The sequence below is a fragment of the Manis javanica genome, chromosome 16 (assembly GCF_040802235.1).
Source record: "Manis javanica isolate MJ-LG chromosome 16, MJ_LKY, whole genome shotgun sequence".
Taxonomy (NCBI): domain Eukaryota; kingdom Metazoa; phylum Chordata; class Mammalia; order Pholidota; family Manidae; genus Manis; species Manis javanica.
In genome coordinates this window covers 14,124,851-14,150,462 of record NC_133171.1, presented here as the reverse complement: position 1 = coordinate 14,150,462, position 25,612 = coordinate 14,124,851, and the positions used below count along the sequence as shown (strand labels likewise).

The 25,612-nt window shown below is 44.8% G+C and overlaps 1 long non-coding RNA gene across 2 annotated transcripts in view; it reads right to left on the bottom strand.

Annotated features, from left to right (window-relative positions):
• The window catches only part of LOC108394934 (uncharacterized), a 41,181-nt gene that overhangs the window by 8,947 nt on the left and 6,622 nt on the right, over nucleotides 1-25,612 (bottom strand). For both annotated transcript variants that reach the window (XR_012126007.1, XR_012126006.1), the window contains one exon: nucleotides 5,235-5,486. This is a non-coding gene — a long non-coding RNA (uncharacterized lncRNA). The remainder of the gene's footprint in view (nucleotides 1-5,234; nucleotides 5,487-25,612) is intronic.

Sequence of the window (25,612 nt, the reverse complement as noted above, 5' to 3'; positions counted from 1 at the left end):
TCCTTAAAAAACAGATTTGATTTGATTTCAAAAGCAATTTGTTTCTTTTTCTATATGTATATATTGAAGTAGGTCCAGGGAGACCTCAACTTGGAAAGCTGGTTAGATTGATGAGAGTATTTAAATCAAGAAAGTGAGGATTTCCAATCCATCCTACCCATACCCCCAGCAATAAAGTAGTGGAATTTGCTTAACTAGTTTGTGCCTTTCTCTTTGTCAAGATGCTACAGATTAACTTCTTGTCAAATGATCTTGAAGGAGTTACGAAGATTTTAAGGAGAGATAGAATGAAACAAAGGGTAAAAGAAAGTAAAGTTCCTTTTCTGCTCCTCGCACTTCATTGTGCCACCAGCTCTGCTCTCACGTGCGGATTCTGGCCCTGCTGACAGATGCCCTCCGTGTGTCATTCCTTATCTCACGGGCCTTCCTCATCACTTCCTGCTGGGGCATCCATCTCACAGAGCCGGAAACAGCTTCTCCAGTTTGGGTGGGAGTCAGCCTATGCCCTCAGAAGCCCCCAAATGGGTTTTTTGAGTTTACATATTTTAGGTGTCAGTTTTCCCAATAGACACCAACATTCACTAAGATGCAGTGGTCACTCTACGGTGCAAATCCACTTCCCTGTGTGACTGTCAAAGCATTTCTCCTTCCCTTACCAAAAAAAAAAAAGAAAAACATCAAACCCTCACTAAGCCAGCTGGCACACTGTCCCTTCTTTCCCTTATTCCTGCTATTTATCTTTTTTATGAATCAAGTTTTCATCTCTGCTCTGGAAGCTAACCCCCAAAGTTAGTGCCAAGTATCATATTTGAAGTCATTTTTAAAATAGTGATAATGGAATGGAATGTTGCTTTTACAAAAAGAAGAGAAGAAGGGGGAAAAGAGAACGCGAGACCCGCGGCGCTGAGCGGGCCGTGTTTGGGGCTCTCCACCTCCTCCCGCCAGGCCCTTTCTTCTTTCCCACAGTCTCCACCCAGGAGGCCCGTTCCCATCAGTCATTCATGCTTTCAGGCTAGCTTTGTGTGGAAAACAAGTAATTTAGGGACACCATAAAAGCTTATTGATTATCAATGGTCCACACTGGGTAAGTACTTAGGCAAAGGGAAAGAAGGAAAAATATAAATAAGCCCAAGTTTACTTCTGCAGGAAGAAATGGACCAAGTACCTATATGGCACCTTCCCAGCCCAGATCGTTTCTTGTGCCCATTAAAATTCAAAAGCAGTGACCCCAGTGTGTCTGAGGGAATTTCCAGAGTCTTACTAATGGACGTCTCCAGCCTCCTTCTCCACCTGCGGCAAAGGCTCTCTGGGGGACCAAGGGAAAGAAGGCCATGCTTCTCCCCACCAAGTGGGCATCTGAATTGCCTGGGGGGCTTGTGAGCTGGCTGGCTGGCCCCAGCAGCCCAGCGACTCAGGTTTCTAACAAACTCCCAGGCAATGCGGACGCTGGCAGTCCAGAGGTCGCTTTTTGAGAACCACTGGTGACAGGGCAGTCAATGACAGTGGCTGAGAATATAGACTCTGAAAGTCTGACCTCCTCGATTCAGATCTGTGCATCCCTGTGTGACTCTGGGCAGTTATTTCTTGGAGTCTCGGTTTCCTCATCTTTAAAAAGGGCATTACGGTAGCACCTACTTCACAGGATTGTCAAGAGGACTGAATGAGCTAATACGGAAAAAGCCCTTAGAGCCACACCTGGCACATGGCACAGACCATGTCCACATATTAGCTAATATGATGAATGTTTAAGTTGAGGTGATACGGTCGGTTGTTCTGTGCCCCTGGTCTGGCCCCGAGGAAGCAGACCACGCTGCCGAGGGTCTTGCCTGAGAGCCTGAGTTCTCCTCTCAGCTCTGCCAGTCATTTGCTGTGAGACTGACACTGGTCAGCTCATACCTGGTCCACAGTGTCCTCATCTATAAAATGTGAGGATTGGATAATTGACTTTGAAGGTTCCTTTTTTATAAATATGAAGTTATTTCTAAAGCATATTGGGCCATAGACGACACCTGGTCACAGCTGCTTCTTTAACTTTAAATTTAACATGTGTGTGAGTCCCTCAGCACTTCAAGTGCTGGCCAGGGGTGGGCTTGCTCTTGTGTGTCCTCTTTTTCAGGGGTACTCAGTGCTGGTGGAAAGACAGGGAAGGGAGCGATCCATGCTGCATATCCTCTCCATGTTCCTATGGAAGCCCTGGGGAGGTGGGGTGGGGGGTGGCCTTGTCCCATTTTTCAGAGGAGGACACTGGGCTGAGGAAGGCTATGTAACCAGCCTGAAGTCACTCAGCTGGCCGGCAATGAGGCTGAGGTCTGGTCAGAGGCCCATGGAAGATGCTAAGGGGTGTAAAGCTAGGGTACAGGGAGACACAAATGAACAAGCCAGGAGGCCCCTGTGGGTCCAACAGAACAGAGTGGGCTGCTCTCAGCAGGGCTGCCCAGCCTGTTGTGTTTGTCACAGCAGCCCTAGCTGACTGAGACAGCTACCCCCGAAAATGTAATGAACAGCTTGGCATCTTAGGGATCCAGCATTGTTCATCCTGGACCTCCTCCCACCTAGGGTGATCCCTGGTCCTTAGGGACCTTCAGTAAATGGATGTTGACTGAATCAGTGGATAGGTGTCCATATTAAGTACTGTCCTGATAGTTCGAGAATAAAGCCCACTATATGTGCCTCACCTGATGAAGGAGATATGTGAGATAAAATGAGGCCCCTCACCCCTGCCCAGAGCTGCTTGAAAAACAATAGGCAAAAAGGATTAGCCAAAACCCCACAGGTGTTCCTTTTGCTGAGTGCTGAGAAAATTTGAAAAGAACAGTCCCTGACACCTGGGAGCTGGCCTGGTCATGCTGTTCTCCTACTGAACATCAGCCACCACACAGATGCTAATCCCCAATGTTACTCTGAAACCACAATAAATGAGATAAAGCAAAGCCACTCCATAATTTCATCCAAGCACAGTAAAAAATGAGGTCACTGTGTCACCCACAATAATACTTCCCCCAAACCCATCTTTTGACTCAAACGAGCAACTGCTGCTTTGCCAATTACAGCTTTACCTATTTAGTCTCCCCTCCTTGTAGAGATTTATTGAGATGCCAAAGAATTGCTTCCACTTCCTGGCAACATCCAATTTCCAATCTAGAGCAAATCCTGGCTTCCTGAGACCCTCCTCCAAATCTTCCAACCAAATCCCAAATCCTGTAACAGGTCACTCCCAGCACCGTTTTACTGAAACACCCCATGGCTGCTCATGGTGAGGTCTCCCCTCCCTGTGGTTAGTAATGACTCTGACCCGTCCCCGAGCAGGTGTGCTCCGTGATCTCTGGTTGGAGCTCATTAACAATAGCCCGTTCAATTGGCTTTTGTCCGATGGGGCAGGATCTGCTTACTGCCAACACTTTTGAGGTGTGCAAAGAAACAGGTGCACAAAGGAAGATAAAGTGCAGGCATTGAAGATTAAGTAGAGGATCTGGCAGCTTGTAAAGGGAGAGAGGTTTGGAGTGCATATTAAAGCAGGTGTCTCTGTGAGGGCAATAAAGCCCTTTCTCCATCTCCTGACAAAACCTGCAGTCAAGACTATGTTACTCATTAAGCTCTTCAAGTTGGGTTTGGGTTTGGGGCAGAGTGGTGCTGGATCTTATAATAACTGGCTGAAGAAACTGGCTATAAGAAGATACTTCAAGAGAGGTGGGTGGCTCCTGAAGCCTCTATCTGTTGGGATACCGAGACTTCCTCTCTACCAGTCCATCTGTAAATGCCTATTAGAAAGTTTAATACTGAAGAAAAATTTTAGTCTTCACGGTACCCTGTTCAGTGCGTTGGCCGCAGTGGGTGCTCAAGACTGACTGAGGGACTTTGTGAAAGGGAAACCCTTCAGCCTTCCAAAGAAAGCTGGTTATGGGCCTGCTTTCTACCCTGCCAACAGCTGATGGAGTTCGCACTGGGCTTCTGACCCCCTGGCAGCCAATATGTAGGCTGGTAGGTGGTCCATGATGTGTCCCAGACTAAGGGTTCTGTGGATCAGGGATGACAGAGGCTGATAGGTCTATTCTGGTCCTTTCTTGGGCAGTTTGGATATAAAATAGATAGAAGGCAGCTGAAGGGAATTACTTTCCTAGAGCTGCCATAACAAAGTTCCACAGATGGGGTAGCTTAAACAACAGAAATTCATTGTCCCTCAGTGCCGGGGGCCATGGCCAAGATCAAAGTGTTGGTAGGGCTGATTCCTTCTGGAGGCTGAGCCGGAAGGATCCACTCCAGGTTTCTCCCTCGGTTTGTAGGTGGCCATTGTCATGTTCATACATGTTCTCTCAGCATGTTTCTCTGTGTCCAAATTTCTCCTTTTTCTAAGGACATCAGTCATGTTGCACTAGTGCCTACCCTAATGACATCCCTTTAACTTGATTTTCTCTACAAAGACTGTGTCTGTATATGAGGTACTAGGAGTTAGGACTTCAACACAGGACTTCGGGGGAAGGCCCTTCAGCCCATAACAGCAATAACCGACAGAGTGCTCAAGGCAAACGCTGAAGACTCCTACCATCCCTGTAATTATCTTGTGCCATCCCATTGAAGCTGCAATGTGCCCATGAGTCATGTGTGGGGCATATAAAATGCAGATTCTGATTCAAACAGTCTTTGGTGGGCCCTAGGATTCTGTGTTTCTAAAGCAAATAGCCAGATGATGCTGTGGTCTACGAGCCACATTTTGAGTAGAGAAGGAAAAGGACCTCTCCTGGGGCCCCTGTTCTCCTCTTGAGCAGGGCTCCCTGGCCTGAAAGACTGAGCTGTTCTCAACAGTTCCTTGTGTTCCAAGAACTTAGTACAACAGTTCTCAGCCTTTGCAGCACAGTAGAACCATCCAGGGAGCTTGAACAAAGTCCTCATCGTCCCACCTCCAAGAGATCCTGATTGGCTGGTCTGGAATGGGCCTCAGTCAGTGCTTTTTAAAAGCCGTCCAGGTATTTCTACCATTCCTTTTGGGTATCCTTCCCATAGGTGGTATATTTACATTTTAAACTACACTTATTTAAAAAGTGACCCTAACTGTGAGAATTTCAACCACCAACTTCAATGGTGGGAAAATATTTGTGAACAGAAAAGTCTTTTGTTCAAATAACAACAGAATGGGACACTTCAGCAGTTTGTAGGACCATCCTTGCCAGAAAGTATAGGAGGTTGAGATACGGGCTCTAGAGCCAGTTGTTTTCTGTAGAACAGAGAGATGTACTCACTGTCCAAGAATGCAATGAGTTGTGCTCAAGGCAAGAGCCAGCTCCCACCCTAAATGACACCTGTCATCCTCAAGGGCAGGCAATTGTCTTTCTGCTGCTGCTGGTGGATAGGAGTGGATCTTCTGCCACCAGTCTTCTAGGGACCATGTGGACATTCCCAAGACCAGGTGCTTGAAAATCATCACATATATCTACGAAAGACTTAGCCTCTATAGGCCTGTAGTGTTGGCAGGGAAGGCGAGAAGCTGAGATCTGGTAAAAAAAAAGAGAATGACAATTTTGACAATACAATAAAGAAGAGTGTTCTTTTTTTAATCCTATAGAATTTGAAAAAAGAAAGCAAACAAAATGAAATATGCCCCTATTTAAGGAGTTTTGCTCTCCTTCCATTGACCAAGTATGTGATATGTGAGCACTAAGCCCTATGCACTGCACTATTTAGAATGGGCTTCACACATTATATTGTAACTGCCTCTGATGCCAGTCTCTCCCCATGACCATAAACCCTTCTTGTAAAGCCTGTGTTGTCTTCATCAAAGAATCTCCAGCATCCATCATGATGCCTGGCACATAGCTACACCACAGGGCATGGTGTCTGCAGGGCTTGCACACTAATTTTGCCCAGTGATGGGACTAGAGCTGCTCAGCAAGTATTTGATGAACCCGCATCAGGCCACTGAGGACTCCAGAGTCAAGTTCTTTGCTCCCAAGAGGCACTGAGGCAGCCTTAGCAGGAGGGAGGATGGAAAGGGTGAGAGGTGTGGCCAGGAGAGGCAGGGACAGTGATGCATCTGTGACCTTGACCTCCACTCTTCCCCTGAAGACAGTCTGAGCTCCAGCAGTCCAGCCACCCACTTCCCTGCCCACCACTGAGATCTGAGAGCCAGGAATCCAGGCTGCCTTTCTATAGAGTAGAGTTTCTTCATAGGATGGCTCAGGTGTCCTGGTTGACAGCTCTCTGTCTCACACATTTCAGCCACTACCCACACAGCCCTCCCATGATGCCCTCAGCCTTGCCCTTGAGTAACCCTGAAAGCTGCCTCTTACCAAATGAGAAGACCCAGCACATTTTTGCCACTGGCAGGCACCCTCAGGCCAGGACTGCACATCCTAAATAGATTTAAAATAGCACAGCTGATATTTTGGAAAATAACCTGATGTTGGCTCAGCTCAGCTGCCTGAGTCGAAATCTCTTCCTATCAATAGACTAGTAGCTGTTGAATACCTACTAGAAGCGGGGGCTCTGCTAGGTCAAAAGAAACACAAAGTGCTCCACACCAGGAAGCGTGTTCCTCCTTCCCTGAGGAGTCCTGAGGAATGCTGAGGATGGCATCTGGTTGCTTTGCTGTGACACGGGTGCCACCCGGCACTAACAGCAGCCGAGGGAACCGAAAGATGCCTGGAGGCGGTGGTGGGTGGGAAAGGAGGGCTGGTACCCAAGCAAGGGGAGCACAGGAGGGGGAGTCGTGGGTTGTGCAGCACAGAGCAAAGGCACAGAGCTGGGGACAGGCACGGTTAGGAGGCTGGCCCACCTGCACAGAGGGCCACTCTGGGACAGCTGGTCAGCAGGGGTAACTGGCTGCCGTAGGGCTGGCTGGTGGGGTGTGCAAAGCCCCGATGCGTGAAGCTAGAGGCTGGTAATGCAGAGACTGCTCAGCTGGCAGAAGAGGAAGTGGACCTAAAGCTGCAGGGAAGCCAGCCCAGGGGCAGAGCAGCTAGTGGTAGCTTGGGGGACAGGCGTAAGGAAGGACAGCCCCAAGGGAAGAACCACAGGATTTGGTGAAGAAAAGAAAGGCTTTAGGGCCCCAGGAGGTAAGAGAGATGAAAAGTTTAGGGCAAATTTTAGTGACGTAAGAATTGGCTGGGGAGCTCTTTCCTTGTTTTCAAAAAAAAAAATCTTATTATTTAAAAAAATTGTAGAAAAATACACATAACAGATCTTACCATTTTAACCAATTTTATGGGTACAGTTGAGTGGCACTAAGTGCATTCACAGTGTTGTGCAGCTATCACTACCAGCCGTCTCAGGAACTGTTGGCTCTTCCCAAACCGAAACTCTGTCCCCGTTAAACACTAACTCCCATTTCCTGTCCCCCAGCCTCTGGCAACCACCCTTCTGCTTTCTGCCTCTATGAATCTGACATGCTAGGGACCTCACAAAGTGAAATCATATAGTATTTGTCCTTATATGACTGACTTATTTCCCTGAGCATAATGTCCTCAAGGTTCATCCAGGTCGTAGCCCCCGTCAGAATTCCTTTCCCTTTTAGGGCTGAATCACATCCGTTGTACGCATAGACCACATTTTGCTTACCCATTCATCTATTGATGGGCACTTGGGTTGCTTCGACCTTTTGTGAATAATGCTGCTGGGAATGTTGGTGTGCAAATCTGTTCAAGTTCCTACTTGCAATTTATTTCTCTCCTCTTGAGTTTTACCATAAGCAAATCAAGCCACTTCTTCAACATTTTGCTCAGCAATCTCCTCGGCTGAATATCCAATTACATTGCTTGCAAGTTCTACCTTCCACAAAACAGTAGAACACAGTTCAGCCAAGTTCTGTGTCACTTTATAATAAGGATTGTCTTCCCTCCAGTTTCCAAAAACACACTCCTCGTATCTGTCTTCTGAGACTCCTAAAAACGTCCCTTATGGTCAATCTGTTCAGGATGACACGTGTATTCCCTAAGATGATGGAGGCTTTCTCTTCAGCTCTTCTCCTTTCTTCCTGAGTCCTAACCACAACTGTCTTTAACATCCATATATCTGCCAGAAGTCACTTTAAGGCAACCTAGGCTTTTTCTAGCATGTACTTGAAAACTCTTGCAGCCTCTGTCCATCATCCTGTTCCAAAGCCACTTCCACATTTTTAGGTATTTGTCATAGCAGCAGCTCACTCAGTACCACGGTGAGTGTTCTCAGGTTACCATAACAAAATGCCTCAGCCCATGTGGCTTAAACAATAGAAATTCATTTTCTCAGTTCTGGGGCTGTCAGCAAATTCAGAATTCAGTGACTGGTAAGAACTCTTGTCCTGAGAGCCTGTAGATGGCCACCTTCTCACTACATGCTCACATAGCCTCTTTTCCGTGCACGTGTGGAGAGAGAAAGAAATCTCTGGTGTTTCTTACTTGTATAAGGACACCGATTCTATGTGATTAGGGCTCCACCCTTATGACCTCATTTAACCTTAAATTGCCTCCCTAAAGCCCCATTGGGGGTTAGGGCTCCACACTACGAGATGTGCTCCACATTTCAATCCATGACAATTTATATCCCATGGCCCTCTGTTAAGTGGCTGTCACATGGTGGAGTGAGCACCGGACCTCAGCCAGGTCATCTTCTGCTCTCTTCCTAGCCCATCCTCCTTGGGAAGCCAGTTACCCACAGGTCTTAGTATTGTTGTGGGGGAAAACATGATCTTTCCTCAGAGTTATACAAAGGTTAAGCCCAGTCGTGAATGTGGAGCATTCCTAGGCATTTTTAGCACCTTGCACACCCAAGGAATTCCTAGTCCCAGCTTTCTAGGCCCCCAAGTGGTCTATCAGCCAAATCTATCAGCCAGTCAAAGCCCATTTTTATCCTCACCCCTGGGCACATGCCTTTCATATTGAGCCCTTGCCTGCTGGTAAGTACAGGAAGGGTAGCGTTCCTTTTGGGGCCATTGTTTCAGAACAGAGACCAAGGACAGTAAATGCAGTGTCGCAAAGGTGTCTCACCTGTGTTCAGTGCAGCATGGGCTGACCGGGTGGTGACATGTGTCACAGGCATGAGAGGAGGAGCCAGACCTAGCCCAGACTACCTGGGGCACAGGTGGTCAGTCGCTAACCTTTTGTTTTCCAATTTTCTAGGCTCTAGGGTCCATGCTACCACTCTCCAGCACGGATTAGCTGCTTAAGGATATGGACTCACACTATCAGAAGGTGAAAAGCGCCACTTAATGATTAAACCCAAAATACCATCCTGTCAGTCCTCAGTATCACAGAAAAAGCACAGCACCCTGCATTGAGTAAATGTTTGATGAGTGAATTCCTGCACACACACATACAAAGCGTTGTTAAGGAAGCATCGCTAGACTTCAGGCCTCACACATCCTACCTTGAATCACAAAGCCAACAGAACAACAGACCACCACCTGTCATCTCAGACAAGAAAAATACTGAAGATAATTAAACCAATAAAAACGTACAAGCAGATTTACCCATGTGTACCTGCATCTCACTTCCATATGCTCCAATAGTGATTTTTCATTCTGCCGTTTAGCATTTCCCACGCAGTATGATAACTGCATAGTGCTGCTTTATCTCTGTCGCTAGACAAGGAGCTCCTTGAGGGCAGGGAGCACCTCTAATTCTGTAGCTGAAGCCTGGCACACAATCTCCCACATCATTAGAGTTGTGTGGGGGGCAACCCATCAAATGAATGAAGCGGGGTGCTGTCTGGCTCCCAGGGCTGGCGATGCCCACGGTGACTTCCTTTGCTTGTTCTTGCTTCCACATTTCAGCACCTAAAGGCACCAAAGCAGGCACCCCTTGATTTATTTTGGTCTTTGTGTCTGCAAAAGCATACATTAGCTCGCTTTTTAAAAAGAGATGGCTATTTGAAAGACTGGAATTAGATGCTATTTCAGATGCTTGCAGAGATAATTATGGGATTAGAAAAATGCCCTTATCTGAACAGGAATTGTGATGCTTCCTATTTTTTTTAATGTGAAACATGAAGTAAACATAATTCACTGTCATTTTTAATGTCCTGGTACATTTCAGAGACCCATTTAAGGTAAATGATTTTCAAACGTCTGATCAGTCGGTCTGAAAGCCTCTTTGGAATTAATGTGCTATAATCTATTCAAATCATTTTAAATCCAGGCCCTGCTTTGATTTGTTTCTCATTGCCATCACTGATGGAAGTACAAGTTCACATAAATAGGACTTTGCTGATAGGGCTGTGTTTTACCCCAGCCATTAATTCAAATGCTCATTTGCTGGTTCGACCCAGATGCAAGACAAACCCATGGAACTGTTTATTGTGACCCAAGTGTGGTGCAGTGGGGCAGAGGTGGAGGAGTATAAAATTGGATGTGTGCTCAGTTTCAGATCATCATAAATATATACAGAAAAGAGATTTTGAAATTTGCCGCACATAACAGAGAAGTGTTTTTTAAATAGATAAAATGGTAAAAACTTAAAACAAGTGAAAAAATTTAGACTTAAAAATCTGTTCATGAAAAAGCCATTCTCCTGCTCTTATTTAGCAGTTTTTGGTATGTCTGTCCAGCTTTCCTTTATGCATACATGTATATATTTTATTTTTCCCCCAAAAGGATGAGTTACCCCCAAAAGGTAGAATGCTAATTATAGATTACATTTATTATGTACTTACAACATTGTCTAAGGGTTCATTCAATCCTCAAATTAATTCTAAGAGGTAAATATTATTATCATCCCCATTTGATAGATGCAGAAACTGAGGCACATACAAACTGAGTTAAGTAATTTTCCAAAGTCAGCACAGAGGTAGGATTTGAACCAGGGGGGGTTGGAGCTCCTAACTTCTACTCCCTTGGTCTTCCGGCAGAAAGAAAAATCTGCAGTTTCTGTTACCTTAAAGGGGTAAACCATTTCAGAATAAATAAGCCATTGCTCCCCAGGTCCCAGAAGACAGCCAAGAAGGTCCCTGTAACATGAAAAGCAGAGCAACAAAGAGTATCCCCACCAGAGAGCCCTAGAGGGTCCTCACTGCCACAGGTTGCCTCAGTGTCTGTGCAGGAACCCTGTGCTGCTGCCGAGGCATGACCGGAGAGTGGCACAAATGCAGACCAACCTGGGTGGTCCTGTTGTCAACCCTGCCAGAGAGTATCAGGACCCAGCCAGCAGGGAATGTGTGTGCCCAGCAACCAGCGCAGTCTCACATATGAGATGCTGAATGAATGGATGCCCAGAATGAGAATGGCACCACTCACTAATCCATTACAAGAATGACTGGCAACCACTATGGGCCAGACGCTGGGCTAGGATGGTGGGGATACTGGGGTGACCTGGACATGTTCCTGCCACAGGAATCTATGGTTTAGGGAAGAACATGAGCAGGTACACAGGGTGCTGTGAAGGGGTATCGTGAATGTGGTGATGGTACATGCACATGGGGCAGCAGGGATGGCCACTGTGTCTGCCAGGAAGTGGTGGGCATATAGGTGAGAAGCAAATTCCACCCAGATTATTGTCTGAACAGATGTGTGGATAGGGTCAGGGGAAACAACTGGGGCTTATGATATAGTAAAACAAAAAAATGTATTTGATCTTTGTCGCTGGTTCCTGGCACAGAGCTTCTAAAATCCCTGGCTTTCCTGAGTGATAGGAGTGTCTTTGGTTATTCATAAGGAGCCCCTTTTGACTATCCCTGAGTTTATGGTAACGCAGTGACCATTGGTGGCCCCCTAGACAGCTTTAGAATGGCTCTGGTCAATGGAGGAGCTACCAGGTGCATAGAGGGCTAGAACTTGCAGACCCATTCTCAACATGCTGGGAGAGGAGAAGTCCTGGAGATTGAGTTCAATAACCAGTAATTTAATCAGTCCTGTCTAATTGATGAAACCTCCATAAAAACTCTGAACAACAAGGCTCTGGTTGGTGAACGTTTTGATGTTCCAGGAGGGGGGTACATCCCAGCTCCACAGGGGCAGAAGCGTCTGGACCTCCACACCCCTTGTCCTAGGCATCTCTTTCCATTTGGCTGTTTTTGTGCTGTATCTTTTATAATAAAAGTTTAATTGTAAGGACAGTGTTTTCCTGAGTTCTGTGAGTCATTCTAGTAAATTACCAAACCTGAGAGTGTGTTGTGAGGACCCCTGAATTTGTAGCCAGGTTGGACAGGATTATGGGTCACCTGGGGACCTGCGATTTGCAACTGGCATCTGAAGTGAGATCAGTCTTGTGGGACTGAGCCTCTTAATGTGCGGGGTATGTGTGAACTCTGAGTAGTTAGCATCAGGGTTGAATCAAATTGAGGGACATCAAGTTGGTGTCGAAAAATCAGAGTATTGTTGGAAGGCTACAGGGGTATTAAGGCCACTAGAGTCTGGCAACAGAGAGAAACTGTTAGCACCCATAGAGCTGGAAGGATGAGCGGAGAGAATCGTGCAAACCCAGGAGAACAGGAAACGTGGGGGGACGGGAGCACCCAGCAGGGGCACTCATTGTATGTGGAGCTGGGGCTGGGTCACAGTACTGGAAGTTAAGGAAGCAGGGTGGCAGAGATTAGAAGAAGTGACTTGAATTAGATGTAGTGAAGAATGGAAGTAGACATTGACTTTGGAAATATCAAAGGCTGCCAGGTTGTGCCAACGGCTCAGTTGACCATGACCTTAATGGTAACACCCAACTGCATTGTAGAATGTTTTTGTCCAACAAGGCTTACAGCCTAGGCTTAGGAACACAAAAAGGAGAGTAAGACTGATGTAGGAATAGGGTTTTCAGGGGAAGGTTGCTGGGCAGATTAGAACAACTATGGGGTTTGGGGTGTTAGCCAGATTTGGTGAAAATAGTGGGCCACAGAGTCTAGGTTGGAGAAGGAAGAAAAGAAGGGGGTGGTAAAGAAAAGGAGATGCATAGAAGAGTTGAACTACTTAACATCCCAGTAAAGGTTCAATCAGGTCTAGGAGGCCTAAGTGAGAAGTCTGGAAGCAACAATGTAATATTCAAGTTGAGATCATCAACCTTAGAGTTGGTGCCATTTGGGTACCAATGAGGTCAGGTGGTTGTTATGGACTCAGTCATGTCCCCCAAATTCATATGTTGAAGCCCTAACTCCCAATATGAGTGCCTCTGGAGACAGGATATTTGGAGGTCATTAAGGCTAAATGAGGTCACGGGAGATGCTCATCTGATGTGACTGTGGTCTTATAAGAAGCAGAAGAGATCTCTCCCACCCCTCTATACACACACACATACTTTTATGGCAGTCTGAGCTGACTGATACAGTCATGGCCATGGGAGAAATGGTCCGTGTAGAGTAGAGGAAAAGTCACTGGAACTGAGGAAGCCAAGGGATTGAGAAGCTAGAATTCCAGCTGGGTCAGGTCAGCCATTGAAACACCAAAGTCACCAGAACCATGGTAGGATTTAGGGTGGTGAAGACAATGAGCAGTTGCGAAGTCTTTAAACACAAACCTGGGGAACTTACCAGGAGGTGTTAGATGACAGCAGATTAGAGGGGTAGGATGAGGACTGGGTGGACTACGTGAGTCTCAAAGCAGTAGAAATGACAAGGAAGGGACAATTCCCAGTCTTGACTCTGAGGTTTGAGGAGAATGAACAGCAGCCATTGGTGAGGGCTGCTGGGAAAGAGATAGCCCAGTATCCTCCAGAGAAGCAGACATCTGCTGCAACAAGGAAGCAGAGGGAATGTGCAGGGGCAAGTTGCAAGCACAGGGGTATCCGTATTTCTTGGGCTGGAAATTATAATAGAAGAAGGGCTGGAAGGCTGGGCTGGGGGAGGAAGCTCCCAGCTCTTTTGAGGGGAACATATTTTCGTATCAGTCAACCGTTTTATGATGTGGTAGAATCAACAGAAGGATGTAATGTTAATAAATACATAAATTGCAAAACACAAGTCATGATAAGTTTATAAACATAATTCGTGTCTACCGTGTTTGAGCAATCAGTGCAGCACGTTCATGCCCCACCTTCTCATCTTGCACATCATAAGGATAAGGAGAGATGACAGATGACAAAGACGGCTTCCAAGTTGGGTGAGAAGAATAAGAGGCGTGTGAGCTCTGGTGGCTATGGTGGACAGTAAGTGCTCCCCAAATGCTGGTCCCTATAGATGGGAGAATGTGAGCTTCACACACGTTAGAATGCTGACCCCGGAAAGCAGGCCTGTAACGGGATTAGCTGATCCACTTGGGGATAGAAATGGCCCCTGATGGAGGGAAGGAAGAGCAGACTCTAAGACCCCCAGAATGGGGTACAGAAGAGAACAAGGAGGTAAATCACTGCTTCAAAGAACAGGTGACCTAAAAGAAATGACACTACAGTGATTCTGCCACCCAAACATTAGGCTCTGTACCCAAATGCCTTAGATCAAAATCTCAAAATGTCTTTCTAAGGTTTCTCTATGAAGAAAGACCCTGAAAGAAAGGCAACTCCTAACACAAGAGATGGCAAAAAAGAGAAGATGATCAGAGAAGAGCGATGGTGCTTCTGAAGGGAAATTCAGAAGCGGCTCCAGCTGTGTCCTCAGGGGTGATTAGGGTTGGCTTTGCAAAATGCACAGCACATGAAAAGTGCTCACAGAGGGGCTGCACAGGAAACACTGGGCACAGACTGATGGATGCCACACACAATTGCACTGGATCTGAGGCGAGGAGCCCAGCAACCAGGAGAGGTTCATGCTCCAGGGTGAGTCCATTTACTGTCACTCAATTGCTGAGAAGATTCTGAGGGAGTTAAGGAGTACCACCAGTGAGCGTAAGTCAGAGACCCCGAAAGTCAGCAGCACGCTTAAGAACCAGAAGAAGATCAAGAAATGAAGTGGGCAGCACTAACACTTGGAGAGAGAGAAGGACTCTTCCAGGTATCTGGACCATGGCCACCCTGAGCCCTAGCCCCCTGGTGCTCCTGCCGGTCCCGAAGTGGCTTCAGAACTTCCTCTACACTTGCTACTCAAAGTGAGGTTGGCCAACAGTGATGGTCTAGCAACTTCTTGGAAATGCAGATGCTCAGGTCCCACCCAGACGAGAAGATGCAGAATCTGCATTTTTACAAGCCCTAGACAAGCCCCCTGTCCCTTAAAGTAGGAGCAGGCGCCATTACGCTGCCCCTGACGCCTTGGTACCTCCTGCCCTCTGCTCTTAGTACCCAGCCAACTCCTCAGGCTCTGTCTGGACATCATTCATGGATTGCCTGTTCAAAGTCTTCTTTGAACCCCTGTCTAGGTCAGGAGTTGTCTGTGTATGCCATGCACCTGCTTCACCTGCTCATTGACCTGTGACTTCTTTACGAGCCACATCAGCCTTCGGATTGTCGTCCTATCACAGAATAAGGCACATGGCATAAGCTCAAGGAATGTTTTGTGAATGAGCAGGCATCCACCCTTTTAGACACCAGTCAGGCCATCATCTCCACTGAGCCTGTTCATCCGGGGAATGGGAGTATCTGGCTCTGGAGCATTTCAATACATGGGATTAACTTCTTTTCATTTTTAAAGTTCTAAATCTAAAATGAATTTACTCTTAAATTATTGGCAGTTTTTTAATGTGCATGCTTCAAACTTTGCAACCTGGTGCTACTTTTTTTTATGGCACACCTTACTAAATGGTTGTAAAAAAAAAACCCTTCCACTTCAGGAACTTTTAATCTCTCAAGGAGTTGTCGCCACTTTTGAAAGCCCGGTGAAGGATGTGGGCCTTCTTACCAGAAGAATGCACATAATTGGTATATAATTTCAGTATCCGCGTACCTGGAGGAAAGTTGACATGGCCATGGGTGATACCCTTACCGTGGATTGTTCTAGAGTTCCCCCATGTCACATGAACAAAATGTGTCCATGAACAGTCTCTCCATAGGACACCTTTGACAACAGACTTACTCATCTTGCTGTGAAATCAATCCGATCAGCCCACCCAAATTATGAGCACCTAAAGACCTCTTACTATTGCTGGCTGATAAAGTGATGTTTTGAAGTATTTCATTTTATTTTTAAAAAATTTTTATGCCGTTATCTACATTGTTAAATGCTAACTAGATAGTATAGTTACACTCTGTCTGTAGTTACTATCTGAAGTGTTTTAAATTTGAATGACTCTCACATTCCACCTGTAAGTCTAAAAGACAGGAAGTCACCACCAGAGTCAACACTTAGTGGTTGGAAGCAATCACAGGGGAGGGACGTGGGCTTGAGTGAGGAGCAAGTTCTGTCCTTAGTTACCTGTACCAAACAGTGGCTTTTTTCCCCCTGAAAATACATAAGAATCTGTAGCAGTCAGGAAAGCAGTGGAAACATTTTATTCTATTTACAAGTACCATCTACCTACCAGCTGGCTTGAGCATATAAATGACAGCAGAAGGAATCAAGAGGAGACGAGTCATCCGCACAAGACTCCACTGATGTAAGAAGCCCAGATCATACAAGCAGACTCCCCTGAGTGGGGGGGCATTTGCCTCAAACAACAGTCCAATGCCCATCCTTCTCAACGAGGGACCCCTCTCCCTTGGGGAGAAACGCCACCTGCTAGTGGTCACACCCCCTGACATTCAGTAGTTGGACTTGTGAGGACTTCAGTAGAATAATAACAGTGAGTATTTGCACTGCTTCTAACTTTGCGAAGCACTTATACTTCGTGTTGGTCTAGCGTCTGATTTATGTTGCCAGAAAGAAAGAGGAACTGCGTTCTCCACTCAGGCCCACGGGGCTCTGCGGGGCGTCCACAGGACGTGCTGAGTCCCTGGAGCCTGGGCTGCGTCTTGCCTTGTTTGTGTGGAGCCCTCAGATGATCTCTGGGGACATAAGTCAGAACTTCCTACACTTGGAGTGCTGAGGTCAGAGGCTGAATGGAAAAGACTGAGAATTTTGTAAAAGGCTTAGACATTTCAAGCAGGGCAGAGTTTATGGGACAGGCTAGTTTTTCCACAAGATTTGCCTCTCTTCTGGGGACTCATCATTGAGAATCTGGAGATAAACTTTGGATGACATTTTATCTTGGATTTTAATTCACTTTAAATATCGCCCTGATGTTTTGAAATAAGCTAACCTCATAAAAAATAACAGAGTTAGCTGAATTAATTGGCATTCACAGAGGAGTCGAGGTCATCCTTTGTGAGCCAACTCTTTTTGTCTTGTTTTATTCATCTCCCCCCCACCATTTACCACTTATCTAGCCCCTGCTAGGTACACAATATGAAGGATACACAGCTGAGTCTTCACAGAGCTTAAAGTTTTGGAGAGAGACTCAGAAAAAATCTTATCTTAACCCATTTAAGCTGTTTGTTTAGAGAGATGAAGTCGGAGTGTGATCACTGGATATCCATCATTCAGCTAGAGGGGCAATGCCCTACTGATGGTCAGTAGTTCTTTTATTGATCATAAGGTCTGCTACTCAAATTCAGCTTCTGGGGATGCAGCATCGGGAATGTATTAACTGAGAAACAGAAGATCTGAGCTCTCATCCCAGGCTGGCCTCTGATGAGCTCTTTGGTTTAGGTCAAAGGATTCAATTTCCCTGGGCCTCAGTTTCCTCCTCCACAAAAATGAAAGACTTAAAGTGATGACTAGGTTCCATTTAACTTCATTATTTGTTATCATTCAAATACTGTTATTTCCTGCCTCAGAGTGGAAGAAATCAGTAATTTTCTGTTTTCTTGGAAGAAAACCAGTGGTGGTGCACTAGCAAATGCACTAACAAGTCCAACTCTGAACAAACTGCTTCTTTCCCTCTTACATTTTCACCAGCCATTAAGGATCTTAATTAAGGCAGCTATTGAAACAAATGAAAAGAACATGGCTTCTGTACCCGTGGCTAGTATTTGCAAAGCTGCATAAAGGCCTTTACTAGTGTGTGTTCACACTTGGGTTTAATGCAGAACAGTATCTCTTAGCAACAGAGGATGTTCAAGAGGAGGCCAGTGTAGACTCTACTAGAAGTGAGTGCCCGAGATTTCTGATGGAGTCCAGAAATCGGGGCACCTGGTAATTAGCAGAAGGGGCGGAGCCACCTGAGCTATTTCCCTTCAAGGTCTAAGTGGCTGATTAGTATATGAATCTGAAGTAACTCAAGATCCCTATCTAACTATTGATAAAGGGGCGTTTATGTTGAAACTTGCATATCACAAGATTTCACACCCCAGGATTTCTTTAGATGGGAAAACGAACTGGGCACCATCACTTGTTTACTCCTTTGAAGGGGGAAGCCAGAAAGTGTAGAAGAATGAGCCCAGAGGAACAGGACACCATTTTGACTTTGTTTTCTAATCCTTTTATCTCACCATAATTAGAAAGCTCGGACCATCAATATAAAAGCAAGGGTCAAACCTTTAAGTGGAGGACATATGGGCAAGGAACTATTTAAATTCTTGACCAGTTTCTCTTGGGGGTTGAATACTTGTCACTCTCATTTAGTGAAAATGTGAAAGATAACCACTCTGCAAAAATCAAAAAGGGTGTGGTGTTTTAAAGTGGGTATAGAGAAGAAAGAAAGCTATTTAACAGTGAGTCTAGCCTAATTTCTCCCTGTCTTGTCACCAGGATGAGGTTTCCTCTTCCGTAGAAGCTTTCATGTGCTCAGAAGAAAATTGTTACCATCAGAGCCACTTTAAGGACAACGGAAGAAATTCTTCCTCCTTATTTTATCATATAGGCCATTTTAAGACCAAATGGTATTTCTCAGTTTAATCACTAGACTTGGTTTAAATTGACTTTTAGCCACTTTTCCTAAAGTCCAGAGGGTAAAAAAATATTCACAAGTGAGAATATTCAAAAGAATGTGCTGCAGGTTCCAAATGCAACTTCAGGAGAAGAGGGCCAGAAAGATTTGAACAATAGCAGCTCCTTTTCTTAAGTCTATTGTCCTCTTTTGAAAAGGAGAAAAACTTTGTACATATACATTCTGGCTTGTGCGTTCAAAAATATCTTTTTCTATATGTAAACGTCTCATCTGATACAAGGCATTAAGGTGATTTTTAAATGAACTAAGTGGGGAAAAAGGCAAAAGCACAAAACAGATGTACAGGAGATAGAGTTTGAATTCTCCTTGTTGGATCTTATCTGCAGAAAGGCTCCCCGGGTATCTCCAGGGCTGTCCTTGGCTCTCTTGGTGACTCAAGCCTGCTTCCGCTCCAGCCTGAGATGGTGAATCCCCAAGAGGCCTCAGACAAAAGGTGAGGGATAAAAGTAGTTCGCCCGTGCTTCCGCCTCATTCTGTCTCCTGCAGCAGGATTTCTGAGCATCTCACACAGTGAAGACGGGGGGCAGGACACAGAACTGTACGCTCCAGTACGCTCCAGAGCCCTTTCAGTGAGGGAATATTTCTGAACCTAAAGCAAAAGGGCATCAGGCAAGTTTGGAGGAAGGCTTTACTGTCTGTTTTGTTCACTGATGAAAGGTTAAGGCTGAAATTATCTCCTTGACTAGGTAAATGACTCCTGGAGGACTTAAGGGGTCAGAGTTGTCCCTGGTGAGGGTGGTGGGTCACAGTCCTGGCCTAAGGATCTGTACGTGGACATGTTCCCATAGGGACACAGTTTGGGGTCTCCCAAGGTCACTGGTATTGGGGCAGAGGCGAAGCTGGTTCAAGAAGAAAAGACATTCACAGGGGTCAAGGAATGGGCACCCCTTTGTGCTGAGAGGTCAGGGAGAGAAAGGGAGAGCAGCCATCGGCTGGGGATGAGCCCTGACGTGTGTGGACATTCACGGGATGGAATGAGGAAGACCTGTGGGGATTCCCGCTTGGCTGAGCTCCTTCCTACCAGGGCAGGGGCCTGACTGTGCTGGACTAGAATCCTGAGCTCTGGCATGACACTGATCTGAGTTTCAGTTTTGGTTCTGATACTGTGTGACTCTGGGCAAGTTACTTGACAACTTTAAAATCTGCTTTCCTCAACCTGAGTGTCCATCAGTAGATGAATGGATAAAGAAGAGGTGGTACATATACACAATGGAATACTATTCAGCCATAAGAAGCAAATCCTACCATTTGCAACAACATGGATGGAGCTGGAGGACATTATGCTCAGTGAAATAAGCCAGGTGGAGAAAGACAAGTGACAAATGATTTCCCTCATTTGTGGAGTATAACAACGAAGCAAAACTGAAGGCACAAAATAGCAGCAGACTTAGAGACTCGAAGAAGGAACTAGTGGTTACCAAAGGGGAGGGGTGTCGGAGGGCAGGTGGGGAGGGAGGGAGAAGGGGATTGAGGGGTATTATGTTTAGTACACATGGTGTGGGGGGTCATGGGGAAAACAGTGTAGCACAGAGAAGGCAAACAGTGAATCTGTGGCATCTTACTACACTGATGGACAGTGACTGCATTGAGGTATGGGTGGGGACTTGAAATATGGGTAAATGTTGTAACCACATTGTTTTTTCATATGAAACCTTCATAAGAGTGTATATCAATAATACTTTAATAAAAAAATTTTTTTAAAACTTGCTTTCCTCATCTCCAAAATGGTGCAATGGTGCTTCCTTCACAGGTGTATGGGGTCCTTTAAGTGGGGTAATATATACATGGAAAGGTGTTGGGGTGCTCAAGGAATGGTAGCTGTGAACATTTCTAAGATCCTTAGGAATGTGTCATATTTCTGGTTCTGCCAAAGATGCAGAGCATGTGTTTGCAGCAAGACAGGCCCAGCAGGGTGAGGTGAGGCCAGGGCCCAGCATCTGATGTGCCCAGTGATAAAATCAGGGCCAGGGAGCAGGGCTGCTGCTGGGAGGGTGCTGGGGTGAGTGAATAACATGCTGCCCATGGTTCTCCACCCTTGATGATGTTGATTTAGCCTAGTGGACAAGATGGAGGACTGGCCCGCCTACCCCTGGACAAAACAAGGCAACCAGGCGTTCAGGACAATACATAAAGGTCTGGGCCAGCAAACACTCACTACCAGGAAGTCTGACCACGGGCAGCAAACTCAAGCTCTGTGTCTATCTGGCTCTACTGTAGAATTATTTAGCAGAGCTAATGGAATGAAGTGTCCACTGGGGATTCCAACCTCTTTTCTCTATTTGATTGATCCTGAAATCTGACCCTGGTTTTGTGGTAATAGGAATCAGATAAGCTCAATATAGATGTCTTGAGTAGTTGGGGTCAAGATGACCATTTCTGACAGCACCTAAATAACACTGGATGTTGTGTAACTATTTACACTTGTGAGTGAGCTGTGTTCACACCATCTCATTTGTCCCTCACAGCAACCCCGTGTGATACGGACGTAGGAAAGTGTTATGATTGTTCCCATTTTACAGATGAAGAAAATAAGGCTCACCAAAGTGATGTGACTTGTTCAGAAGGTTATGAGGCCTTGACAAAAAATTGGAAGCCTGACTTTTGATGCTCCGTTTACCCTACTAGATTCTCGTCAAGTATCTCTTTGGGCTTGAAAGTTTTAGCTTCACGTATTTAGGCTTTGATGCCTAGAAGCAGACCCTGAAGGAGAGTTTCACGTGCAAGGAAGGAACAAGGGGGCTGGAGCTTCTGTTGTCCATATTCACCTGTCACAGTTTAAGGGGACCTAAGTTCGCAGGGACTGTCTGCTCTCTTGGCAAATTGGCACTGGTAATCCAGGAGAAATACTTGGAAAAAAATGTTTGAGTTGGGGGCTGATGGAAGTAAATGCCTCCTGAGGTTGGCCTCCTTCCACCAGCCCCAGATCTCCGAATAAAAATAGTTAAAAGGGCCCGGAGGGGACTGGGCAAAGCACTGACATCACCCCCACAGCCACTTAGCCAGGAGGGTTTCAGGGGGTCCTGTATCCCGATTCCTCAATGATGGGCCACGTTAATTGTGCACACAAATTTGCTTTAGATGAAAGATAGGGTTTAAGTAACTTGGAGTTATTGGTGTTTTTGTGGTAAGTAGTTCCCTCTGATTTATTTGTTGGGTTACCCTGAAAAGTAGAGGATTCCTTCCTGACACAATCTGTAACTAACACCTCTATTTTCTGTTTTCAATTGGGGGCCCTTAGTGACATCTGTATATATAAAAATCTAGAACAATGGAAGTGGACATTGTTGCTTCTCCTTCTGGTAACTGTGTCAGGAAATTCTGCTACTCTACTTTCAGTCATCATGGTTCAGACTAGGCTACGGACACCTCCATGGTCTGTGACCAAGCCTGGCTAATCAGGGCATCTCAGCCTGGCAGCCACAATGATAGGCTCAAAACTAGTATGCGACCCAGCCAGCAACAATCAGAGTTGATGAGACTGACTGTGATAGTGTTACAGCTTTTAGAGGAGAGGCACTCTTTCTGCTGCAGTTGCCAACAGTGAGCAGGGGAAACACAACCCAGAGCCCTAGGAGAGAAGAAAGCAAATCAAAGAGATGGAGATAGACAGGATTCAGCCATGTCTAAGGCCACGCAGTCCTTGGTCTTTTGGGTTACATAAGCTAATAAAGTTCCCTTTTTTGCATTAGTCAGTTTCCCTTGAGTTTTCTATAGTTTATGTATGGAAAAAATACTCACGCACTCACAGTATTGGTAACTGCCTATAGATTTCTTGCTAGGTAAGCAAGCATAATGAGACCCTGTGTCACTGCCTAAAATAAGTCAGTTTTCAGATACTGACATGTAAAGCATGCATTTTGGCTTTAGACTTACTAACAAGTATATTCTGTGTCATCTCCTCATTGTTATTTGTATCCTCAAAGAATACAAGCATTATTCAAATTCATGAGAATGTAAGCTATTCCATGCCAGCACAGACGATACTCTATCCAACCCTGTATTCTTTGTTCTAATAATGCCCATAAGGACAGTTTTTGTGGGTTGGTGACCCACAAGGTATCATTTTCAAAAAATGAGGTATGATTTGCCATACAACCCACCAATTCTAGACATTTACCCAAGAGAAATGAATACATGTCTACATGAAGAACCATATATGAAGGTTCATAACAGCTTTATCCAAAGTAGTCCTAAATTGGAAATGACTCAAATGTCCCTTAACAAGCTAATGGATAACAAGTTATAATGGAACACTACTCAGCATAAATATAAAGGAATAAAATACTGAAACATGCAAAAACGTGGGTGACTCTCACAGCATTATGCTGAGTCAAAGAGGCCAGATACAAGAGTGTGCATGCTGCACAGTTATATTTATTCTGAGTTCTAGAATAGGAAATATTAATCTACAGTGAGACAACGCAGATCAGTAGTTGCCTAGGGTGGTATGTGGGGCGGGGCATTGGCTGCAAAGAGGCACAATGGAACTGTCTTGGGTGAGTGAAATGTTTTGTATCTTGATTGGGTTATATATCATTGAGTGTATTTAAAATGTAAGTATGTAAAACAAACCTCAGAAAAGATTTTTTTAAGTGAGATATTTCCCTAGGATTTTCTTAACTCCCTTTCAAGATGCATAATATTTATATTTAAAATAGTACCATCAAAGTACTTAATTAAATCATATTATAGAAATGCCATGAGGACCACAAAATTTCTCAAACATACATTTATCATTGATATCTCTGTGTTTTCATTCGTTTTGTTCCTTTCACCTTGGAATACATTGTTCCCTCTTCTCTCTGTGGCAAAATCCTACATATCATCCCATTCTTCATTCCTTCATTCATTCCCCAAATATTTATTGAATGCCGGGCCCTGTGACAGGCAGTGGGGCTACTGAGACATATAATCAGGGGCCCTGTCCTTTAGGGACATATACTAGAAAATGGAGTTTTACTTGAATGCCCTTAGATTTATATTCCCAGCATGTTCTGGCTGGTAAAAAGACTCTGCCAAAGATGTAAACCTAGAGGCTACAGGCTGCTGCATTTCATTACCTAAAAGCGTGCTGGTTATTCCACACATGTATTTTGCAGCCTCCCTGAAGGTTCTATGTGAACTTTAAAGAAATTGAATCTCTGAGGAGGCTAACAAGGCAGCAGGAAGAAAAGCCCTGAGAAGTTAAAGGGAGAGTTGGTGTTAGTACAGATGAAAACATGATAAAATAAGGAAAGGTAAACTCAAAAGAAATGATTTATTGATGAATTATGAATTAATTAATGAAAAACTTGGGGTTGTCATGTCCCTCCAAGGGGCTTGAGGCATCCCCACCTTGCTGGCCTTTGGACTGACCAGAGCCTGGGCCACAGCTGACAAGCTTGCTGATGTTGGTATCTTTTAACATTTTGGAGAATTTTTATAAATCAGTTGCTCTAATAAGCTTTTATTAAAATTTTTTTTCAATGATTTCTATTGTTTCTGCTCCCCCCATCACCTTCAGTTTCCAAACCATTAAATCTTTACTTGATTAAAAATATCATCACAGAGATAGAACCTGTACAGAGTGAAATGACTGATTTAGAGCTTAAAATGAAATATTCACATTTGAGGAATGTTAAATCACCTTTCTTAAAAAAAGTAGAATTTTTGTTTTAGAATAGTTTTAGACTTATGAAAAACATTGCAAAGGTAGTACACAGAATTCTCATATTGCCCTACTGGCCCCTGACATTACCATCTTATATTAATCTGGAACATTTGTCACAACTATGAGCCCAATATCGATACATTTTTTACTAATTGAGATCTATAGTTGACTCATATTTTCTTAGTGTTTCCATGATATCCTTTCCCTGGTCTCGGGATCCCATCCAGATGCCACATCACACTCTGAGCATCATTTGGTTTTGATCGCCTGGACAGTTTTTAGTGCTGGTCAGCTGTTTTGTATAATGCTCCTCAGTCGGGACTTGTTTGACGTTTTCCTCATGGTTAGATTGGGGTTATGGTTTCGGGGAGGAAGATCACAGAGGTAAAGAGCCACTCCCATCATCACGTATCGAGGCTACATGCCATCGACATGACTTACGCAGTGCGGGTTGACCTTTTTCACCTGCTCAGATGGGGCTTATCAGGTTTCTCCGCTGTAGCCTTTCTCTCCCTTTCTTCCTTTCCATACTCTCCTCTTGGGAAGGAAACACTATGCACAGCCCACATCTGAGAGTTATGCCACCCCCTCGAAGACCATATATCTACATACATTATTGGGATTCTTCTACCTGGGAGATTTGTCTCTTCTTCCCCATTTCTGTATTTATTTAAACACTTATTTATATAAGTATGGACTCAAAGATAGTTATTTCATACTTTGGGCTATTTATTATCCAACACTCCTTTACTAATTTTGTGGCTCAGATTGGGAGCTCCTCCAACCGGCTCCTGTGTCCCTTTGACACACTGCATCAGTGAAGGTGGGAGTGTTTCAGCATTTCTTACTTTCTGGCACTACAAGATGGCCCAGGTTCATTCTTGGGTATTTCCTCCCCCAGCCCCGGAAACAGCCATTTCTCCAGGGAGCCTTGGTTCCTTTGATTAGAGAATGGTGTTAGAAGCCAAGAGCCCACACTAGGTGTACTCATTGCTACAAGGGTGTTAAATAACCTTCTAACATAGCAAAAGTGTTTTACTCGAAGTTCAACAATTTGGTTTCATTTTTAAAAATAAATGACTATTAACAAAGAAAAAAATGTTTCAGTGACCTTATATAGTTACATAGGGGTTTTTTGCTATAGAAACATGACATTTTTATTCAAAACTGTTAAGGTGGTCCACAATTTAAATGGATAATAATATGCATATATGGCTAATTTTTTGAATATGAAAAGTCCTTTATGATTCTCTAATAGTCAAAAATTCAGACTAACCTGATTAGAG